Raw genomic sequence first — 9,359 nt, 5'->3', positions numbered from 1 at the left:
CCTATCCTACCTCATTTGGATTAATCACTTCATAAGACCTGTCGCCACCAATTTTGAGTCCAGTTCTTGCATAATGTGGCATACCTCAGCCTTTTCTCCCTGTTTCCCTACATTAAGAATGGCTTCTTGACAGCCACCCTTCCACTGAAACCATTTCTGATGAGGTTTCAGTGGACAGTAGATGGGTTAACTGAAGGTCCGGATGCATCTCTTAGGTCCTGTGTCAGGTCTTTGCTGGATTTTTTTTTCCAGCAAAGACCTGATATAAATGAAATATGAAGAAATGAGGGGTGGCTGAAGAATAATTCAGTTGAACAAATCCAGGTAATATGGGAGGTGTGTTGCTTGTAGATTGTGGTGTTTTGATTCTTAGTGGCATTGCTGCTGTTGTCGCAGAGCTCTTTGAGGTTAATGCATGTAATGACTGTAACTGTGATGTCTCTTTTGTTCTTGAAGTGTTCACTGACAGCTGAGGCAAATCTCTGAATCTCTGAAAGGCTAAAAAAAAACCTTACTAACTGATAGTAAAGAAGAGGAAACATTCAAGGTAAAAAGCCAGCTTTCAACTAATACCAGTTCATATTACATAACTTGGTCCTGAGCCTCATCTGTTTGGGAGCCAGTCCAGGTTTCCTTAAAGTTGAACATAATGTTTGTTTAACATTAAGACTGATGTGCAGTGTCAGGAAGGTTACTTTCAAGTTGCAATAGCTTACTACTTAAACTATGCAACTTATTGTTCTAAGAGGCTTAACTTATTACATTTGATCACTTTTTTTTATTATTCTAACAATTGTAACTGATGGCATAAAGCTGAAAAATACTTAAACCAGCAGGGTGAACCTCATAATGGGTGTGCAGCTGTGCAAAACGCAGCTCTTAGCTATAAACCAATTCATTTGTCATGAGCACTTCACCATACCGAGCCATTTTTGATAATGCTATGCTTCCAGCTTTTGTGGGAACAGTCTGGGGAAGGCCCTTTTCTTTTCCAGCATGACTGTGACCCAGTGCACAAAGCAAGGCCAATAAAGGCACGGTTGGAGTTTGGTGTGGAAGGACTTGACTGGCCCACACAACAACCCTTGCCATAACCGCGTCGAACGCCTTTGGGATGAACTAGAACAGAGGCTGTGAGCCAGGCCCCAGCATCAGCATCTGAGCATCTGACCTCACAAATGGTCTTCTGGATAAAGGGGCAAAAATTGTCACGAGTACACTCCAAAAATTATGCTCAGTCAAGCTCAATTTTTTTTTTGTTGGCATTTCTTGGTGCTTTTGTTTTTTGGCTGACAGTAAATCATCACCTGAGCAACACTTCTTTATAAAACATTTTGTCTGAAATTATCACAGAATGTTTTCATTCAAGGACAAATTGAAGACAACAATACACTCAAAGGGGAGATTAATGATGTGGCATATTAAAAATTCTTCTTAATGATCAGGTACCTGCTTGAAGCACGAAGGCGATGCTGCAATGGAGGACGTTTCTCTCAGATATTCCTCCCAGCTGAATGGTTCTAGCAATATGGACAGAAACAAAATGCTGATCACTCAGGTACAGAATTTGTGATTGAAAAAGGAAAGTGACAAAAATCAAGTGTTAAAATAAAACGAATCAATTTGTACTCAAAGTATTTTTTGTTTGAAAAAAGCTGTTTACAACACTAAGACTGATTTAAGTAAAAGAAAAATGTTATGATTGTTAATTCAAAGTAAATCTTAATCTGTACAGGATGTTAGAAACAACCAAAAAAAAAGTGATAGATGTGAGTAATACTGGCAGAAAAGTAAGGGTGCTTTTGTGATCCTACCCCCGAAACTTCCTAAAAAAAGATATAATGGGTTATTAACTGTGGAAGTGGTGACACTGAAGTGGCTGGATTAATAAAAATAGGTTTAAATTAGACTGATAATGAGAGGGTTAACAATGAGGAGTGACAAGGCAGAGATCTGCATAGCTAACCATTAGACTTGTCAAGAGCAGAGCCTGCTGTGATGCTGCTCCGTCTCTCCTTCTTCTCCTCCTTTTGATCTGAAATCAAAGCGGTGATTGAACGGCTCATCAGAATTATGAAGCTTCTGATATACAGACTTTAATTACTGTGAGAATGGAGGCATTGTAACAGTTCTCAAACTACCTCAAACATACCAAACACGAAAGACTCCAATCATGTCTTTGTAAAAATCAGTGAGGATTTTCATCGTTTTGGTGATGCACCTTTTGAGGGTTTCTTTTGGATCAAATTGGCACAACCGCGCTGTGCAGGCTTACCTCTGTGTGGTGTTCGGCCCATGATGACGGTGCTTCTTCAGGTCAAGTCAGACAGGCAGTCACCCCAACAGATGCTAGAAATAACACAGTCCAAAAAGTTCATCTCACAACAGACCAAATGAAATCATCTAATAGTACAGGTAACTTTTCTTGAGAGTTTTCATGTAACATAAAACTATATTTTAAGTATGGCAGCCTTTAGCTGTTGAAATTTAATTATTCTGGATAATTAAGTGTAAATTACTCTGCACTAAGCGTACATAACTTAATTAAGGGATTATAAACTTATGCTAAAAATTAATTTCACTTTTGTTATACTGCGAAAGATGACATCCCTCTATGTGTCCATGTTGGAGAATTTACTTTAGAATGCTACTGCTGGTTTATAAACACTAAATAGTTTAGAGCTAAATTACATTTCTGATCTGCTGCTACATTATGAAATATCCAGATCTCTCAGATTGTCTGGAACATGTCTGCCTACTGTCCACAGGATCAAAAATAGACACTAGAAAGCTGCATTCACTTTCTAAGAAACATGCATCTGAATGAAAGCTTGACATCTTTTTATTAAATTAAATGTCGGCTCATATAATGATCCATTCTAATGTATACTCCCCTGTTTTATCTTCAGCTCTATTTCATGCTTGTTTAAATGTCTTTTTCACTGCTCTTTTGCCTTTTCTGTCCTCTGTAAAGTCTACTGATTTGCCTCGTTGTTCAAAATTGCTCTGCAAATAAATTTGCTGGACCTTTTTCAAAAATGGGATTTTTTTTTTTTTACTCTCAACAAATCACATGGAAAGACCAAAACAAAAAAGTGACTTTATCCAACAAACCTAAACTGTGTGGCCAAAGCCCACTAACCCATTCTTGTTACTGTCAGTTACCTGAAACATTCACAACCGTTATTCTGAGTCAAGCACATCTATAATCACATGAATCCAGCCACGGCTAAAAACAGTACCTAACAAACAACATCCACACTTGTTTGAGTAACATTTGTGGCACCATACAGACAGGTTAGCAAAGCTGGAAAGAACTGACAGAGGTGGATCAACACATGCAGGTTTAGTCATTTTATGGGTTCTGTTGAGAGTGAGAAAAACTAAATATCATACATTCCAGACCTTCTTATTTATCTGACCGCGATCTATAATTTACTTCAACTTTGCCCATGAAAATGTCAGAGGTCATAAAGGATCCACGAGCGCTGTTAAGTGTGTAAAACAAATAAAGAACTTCAATCAGAGGCAAGGAGGTAACTAAAACCTGTCCTGCTTACGATTTGGATTAAAATATCTTGCTATTCAATTCCATATGGACTTCTCTGGTAGCAGCTTTTTCACCATTACCACTCCTTTTTAAGAAAATAAAACTGTTACCCCGCTGTTTATGCTGAAAATCTGGCCCAAAACTATAGATCAATTTTAAGTAAAACCTCAGCACAGTCCCACGCCATGCGAATTCTGTCCATAGTTACAGCAGAAATAATCCACAGCATACAAAAGAGGGAAAAATACAACTTAAATCCATAAATTCAAAGGCTAAAATTTCTTCAGAAGCCTGGCAGTGTCTCCTCTCTTTGTGCTTCAAAGTTTTAGCATCTGCAATATATTGTGGCTGTCCCTCCCTCTGAAGATCCCCCCCCCCCATCTGTGCAATGAATCCCACTGAGTCAGAAGAAGTCATAAAGATTCCAAGCTGCCATAAAAGGCCATTAAGACGTGTGGATGTGGGACGTCTCCGGGCAGACATGAAAAGGATTCCAGCTCCAGACCGGTTCAGTGTTTGCATTGGTTTGTCCTCCTTTCTCAAGAGGGTCAGACAAAACTGCCCCGCAGACCAGGAAGCACTTAATTTTTACAATCTCCATTTCCACTCAGGCAGCCACTGATCTGGGATTAGTGCGATGTTCACAAAACTGAACAGTGAGAAGATGCGAAAAAGCTGTGACTCTCACTCAACAGGAGGAGCTGTCACAGTGTTTGTCACTGATTTCTTTTTTTGTTTGTTTGTTTCTTATAAGGAACACATTTTTCATATCAAAATTTCTTTTTTTATACTTATTTTATTTTTTCTATACTTTTATATCAATAAAACACATCCCAGTTATCTTCCAAACAAGCTTTTGATTTCTGACTTTCAAACTAATGAAGAGTCAGATGCAAGTAATTTATTGCCATCATTAATCAAACTTTATTTTAATTATTATTGTTGTTTTTAGATTGGAAGGCAAAATGTGGAAAGAAATGCTGAGAAACATCCATGGCAGTTTTATAAACCACCGGGTAATGTGGCATAAAAGTTTGTTCACATTAAGATAAAGAGGAGGGGAAAGCCTGGGAGTGAACCAGGTAGTGGATTACTTTACTTTTGATAATCAATAAATGGTTTAAGTAATTTCTCAGCCCCAAATGCTGCATATTCACAGGTTCTAACGTCCTTTATGAGGCTGTAAACTGCACGTGTCTTAGTTTTTAATGTTCTCATTATTTCACAGTTGGAGCTGCATTTCAGAAACAAGCAGAAAAAAGTAAACGAGAAATTGTTTGTCAGATCAAGAATGAATCAATTACCAATGACCAAATTATAGGAGGTGACTTATTGATGTTTAGATAACATCATAGCGTGTTCGGTTAATTGTTAAATAATATCACTCTAAAAATGGTGAGGGGTGTTCACCCTACATCACGCCCTTCAGACTCTTTTTTTTTTTTTTTTTTAATTTGACAACAGTGAGCTCAGCTCGCAAACCCTGCTCTCGGCCTCGCCTGGTGTTTCCTCTGTGAGGCAGGACAGTTTGGAGACAGGACAGTGGATGGATCGCATTACTGCTGCTGGGAGGCTGAGGGGTGTGTGAGTCGCTGCAGGGCGTCACCTCCGCGATCATAACTTGGGAGATCGTCTCACACCCTACAACTTTCACGGCAATTTATTTTTTATTTATTTATTCTTTTTAAACCCAAACTGCTTTCCTAACACCAGCGTTGAAGATGAGTCTCATAAAACCTCTGCGGAATGAAACAGCGTGTATGTTTGGGCAAAAAATAAACGCGTATTGTTCTCTTTTATTTTGCAGCCTGGGAGGAGTGAGGTTAAATAAGCAGAAGATACCAATTTAAATGTGAAGAAAAGTCTGTGACGCATTTTCATTTGGGTTACGGTCACATTTAGTGGGCGGGACAGCGCTCCTCACGCAGGCTAAACACTGCTAACGATACAATGTATCCACGGCGGTGTTACTACGAGGCTGCAGGATCGCGCTAAACGTTTTTTGTTTTTTGGGGGGTGTTTTTTCTCAGTTGCAGTGCAATCCTCTGCAGGAACCCTGTAGACAGAAAGCGAAGGGAAAGCTGCAGAGTTCAATGTAGCTGCTGTGAGCAGCACCGAGCTCCCCGTCTGCACAGAATCCAGTATAAACACGCTCCGCTCTCTATCACTGCGCGCACTAATAGCAGGAAAGCCGACCGCTTTTGATCGCAGCACGGAAAACAAAACAGCACACGAGAGGAATAAAGAGACATGAGCCGTACCAACCGTGTGAAACCGGGTATTTTGATGCGAGATTCCTCACTTTCTATCAGATGCAAGCCGCCATATTCGCTGCAGCATCGCGCATGTCCACCGCGCAGTGCTGTAATTCATATTTTAACACAGGAGGTTAAAAAATAACTGGGGTAGAGGAGGGGAAATATTAATAGCATTTTATTAAGGAAGGTATTGTATCATGTTGGGGTTTTGTATTAAACAGTAGGTCACGTGGAAACGAAAATTTCTCTCTTGTGTATTTTTTTATTGTGGCATGCTAATTATCATACAGGAGGCGATGAGAATAGAGATGACATGGAATAGCAAGGGATGGAAGGTGAGCTATGTTAATGATTAAAAATGAAAATATTCGTCAATGAATTAGATAAACAGGTAAAAAAAAACCAGACTGTTCCTATAATCTGTGTTACTACAACGACAAAACACGTTTAAAAAACTAATTTAAGGAAAAGTGGGAGATTATCAGCGTCAGGTGGTCTGATTGCTAGTTAATGTGGGAAGAAGTACTTAAATCATGTTTTATTCAGGTAAAACTATAAATTCTCTTTCACAAAAGTTATGCATTCAAAACAGCACAATCAATAAATTACACTCAAATATCACTTTAGAGCAATTTGTGTTATATTATCAAATTTGTAACTGCTGGAATAGGATTTCATTTTAATTGCCTTGTTATTTCATTTATAACAATGTGATGTGATATATATATATATATATATATATATATATATATATATATATATATATATATATATATATATATATATATATATATATATATATATATATATATATATTTCACTTTGTATTAATTTAATTTCATCATTATAAAAAAACCAGACCCACCTTTTAGGCTAATTTTGGTATATTTTCTTTGATTCTTTAATTATTTAATCTATGATATATCAACATTGTAATTTATAGTGTTAATGAATGAACTGTTTCCATCTTAAATGGAGTGGACAAAGAAATGTCCAGTAGGTAAGGTACCTCAAATGTGTCCTTAACAAAACTACATATTTTAAAGATACCTACAGAGTAGTCAAGAAATATTGTCACATCAAAGTAGTTCAAGTCAGAATAACAGCTAAATATTAAGATTCTTTTCCAGTAATGAAACTGTGTCTGTCAGATAAAAAAAAGAAACAAAAAAAAATGAGGGGAAACTCTTTCAGATTAAAGTCTCTAAACAGTAATTAGTTTTTGCTCTTATATAATAATTGTGGTATGAAATCTAAGTGAGCAGGTTTTTTATTTTTTGTTTTCCTTTGTAAGATGTAATGCACATTCATTAACCAATGACACCACAATATGTTACCTAGTAATAAGTTGGCTACAATCCAATAAAATACATTGTATAAAGCTGAACTCTTTGAAACTGACACATTGTCACCTATAAAGTAACAAAGCAATTAAAATGTAATCTTTCTCTACAATAATGCACCCCACATTGAGGAGTTAGCTTTCACAACCCTAATGTGTTAAAACTATGTGCACATACAGTACTTAATAGCAAACTAAAATACTTGTATTTTAAATTGATTTAATATTTGCACTTTCTGTACCAAAAGGAATGAGCTGAACATTTACGTCACAGCTATATTTACATATTCAGATTTACACAATACAGAGTAAAAAAGTTTTTTCTTTTGTATTTTGTTTAATGGTGCATTCTAGTATTATTTTGTTTTATTATAATTTTACAAATGATCGTCAGCCTTGTACTACAATTATTGTGGTATCTTATTACACTGGAATTACTTTATAGACTTTAACACACAGCTGCCTCAGCTGTGATGCATTGACATGTGAAATTATCCAATACAGGCAAATTTTGCTAAAGAAAAAAAGAAAATTAAAGTACATTTGCTGATGATACCTACAGTATTTCCATCAGGACACACCTAAGTGAAACACATTGTCATGTCGATAATCTATCTTTTGAATCCATGAAACGGTCTTCTCGGCAAAGATAAATCACACCTGCTTGAACACAAATCCTGTTATAGCACAATGGCTTTTTATGAAGGCAATTTCCTTCATTTTCACGTCCTACTAAAGTTGTTGCAGTGAGCACAATGTGCCAAAATGAACCCGAGAAGGTCAAACGGAGACAAGAAGCAGGCAGCTATTTTTTTTTTCCCACAAACAAAAATAAGGCAGCATCTTTGGAACACCTGCTCATTATGAAGCAGGTCGATGCAGTGTCTGTGAGTCCAGTGAATACACACCGATTTCGACAATTAGTGCAGGCATGGAGGGGAAGTGTAGGTGAGACAGAGTGGAGATGAGCTGCAGGAAGATTTTTAATCAGTGACACAACATGGGTTGACCATAGGGGAGGGGGGGGAGGCAGCAGCGGTAATTAGCAGTGTAAAATCTGCGTGCTGCTGGAAGGCGATTATTATCAGGCAAATCAAATGCTAAACAAATAGTGAGCTCGTCTGCATTTCCTTCCCAAACTTTTATTTTATCTCAGCTCGCTGTGGATGTTAAACCACTGCTGGAACGCGCAGACGTCCGTGTTTCTATTGGCTGTGCGCGGCGTCGCTCAGAGGAATGACGATTTTGCTGCTATAACCAGCTGATGCTGAGGCTATGAATACGGAGCCTCTGAAGAACTGTTGACGGTACACTGACACCCCGTCATCGGCGTTATGCCTGCGGATTCGGTCTCCCCTCCGTCCAAAGACTGAGTGAGTAGGACATTTGATCGTGTCACGACGCGCAGGCCCCGGGTTTTCCCCCCGTCGCTCCCCATGATGTTTCTTCGTCTTCCCACATCATCATTTTCACGGGCATGATGCTCTGCGCTTCACAGATTGAGCTTTCTCACCTCGTACAAGCGTCACATCGCATCTGCAGGTAAATCTTCGCTCGGTTTAAAGGTGAATGGGCTGCGATGTTTTTTATCCATTTTATGATTTCTGTGTGCTTGAAACGATCTCTTATTATGGATTCACTAGTAAACGTTATTTGTGGGTGATGTTGTGCAACACTGTCGTGAACATGGACCGTTATAATGTATGCACTGGTTGCTGTGTAGGCTGAGAAACGCGTGGACAGCGATGGAATGATGGTGCGCTCCGCAACGCAGCGACGAGAGACGCAGTTTCGGTGCAGAGAGAGCAGCATTACTATCCCCCCACCACCAGCACCTCTCCCCTTCCCTCCCCCCTCACCGCAAGCAAACACACATAGTCTCGTGCACGCCGACGCACGCACCTGCCTATTAAATTCAGGCTCCCAAACTCACTTATTGCCATGGTTTTCTTTGCATGCTGACTCCAACCAGCATTAGTTTCGATATTATGTTGTCCTCCATTCTGTCAATATTTTCTGGACTTCTACAGTGATGTTTTCACCTTATTTCCGTTTCGTTGCAAGAAGAAGCAGCAGCGTATCAACAAACCGAATCCATGCTGTATCCTTTTTAGGAACATTTTTTTTTTCTAAAGTACAAGCTCTAATACCTAATAGGTCACTCTCGATGTTGGCTTTTAGTCTATACCTAAATTGAATCACTACCCAG

General features: G+C 38.6%; 1 long non-coding RNA gene across 1 annotated transcript; it reads right to left on the bottom strand.

Annotated features, from left to right (window-relative positions):
• Positions 1 to 1,449: 1,449 nt before the first annotated feature.
• Positions 1,450 to 5,892, bottom strand: LOC115800696 (uncharacterized). Its single transcript, XR_004021690.1, has 4 exons — positions 5,816 to 5,892; positions 2,276 to 2,349; positions 1,967 to 2,035; positions 1,450 to 1,520 (listed from the first exon to the last, which is right to left on the bottom strand). It is a non-coding gene; the product is annotated as an uncharacterized LOC115800696 (long non-coding RNA).
• Positions 5,893 to 9,359: the final 3,467 nt, after the last annotated feature.

This window comes from Archocentrus centrarchus, chromosome 3, assembly GCF_007364275.1.
Source record: "Archocentrus centrarchus isolate MPI-CPG fArcCen1 chromosome 3, fArcCen1, whole genome shotgun sequence".
NCBI classification, from domain to species: Eukaryota; Metazoa; Chordata; class Actinopteri; order Cichliformes; family Cichlidae; genus Archocentrus; species Archocentrus centrarchus.
The sequence above is the reverse complement of the archived record's forward strand: the minus strand, read 5'-3'. Positions and strand labels throughout refer to the sequence as shown.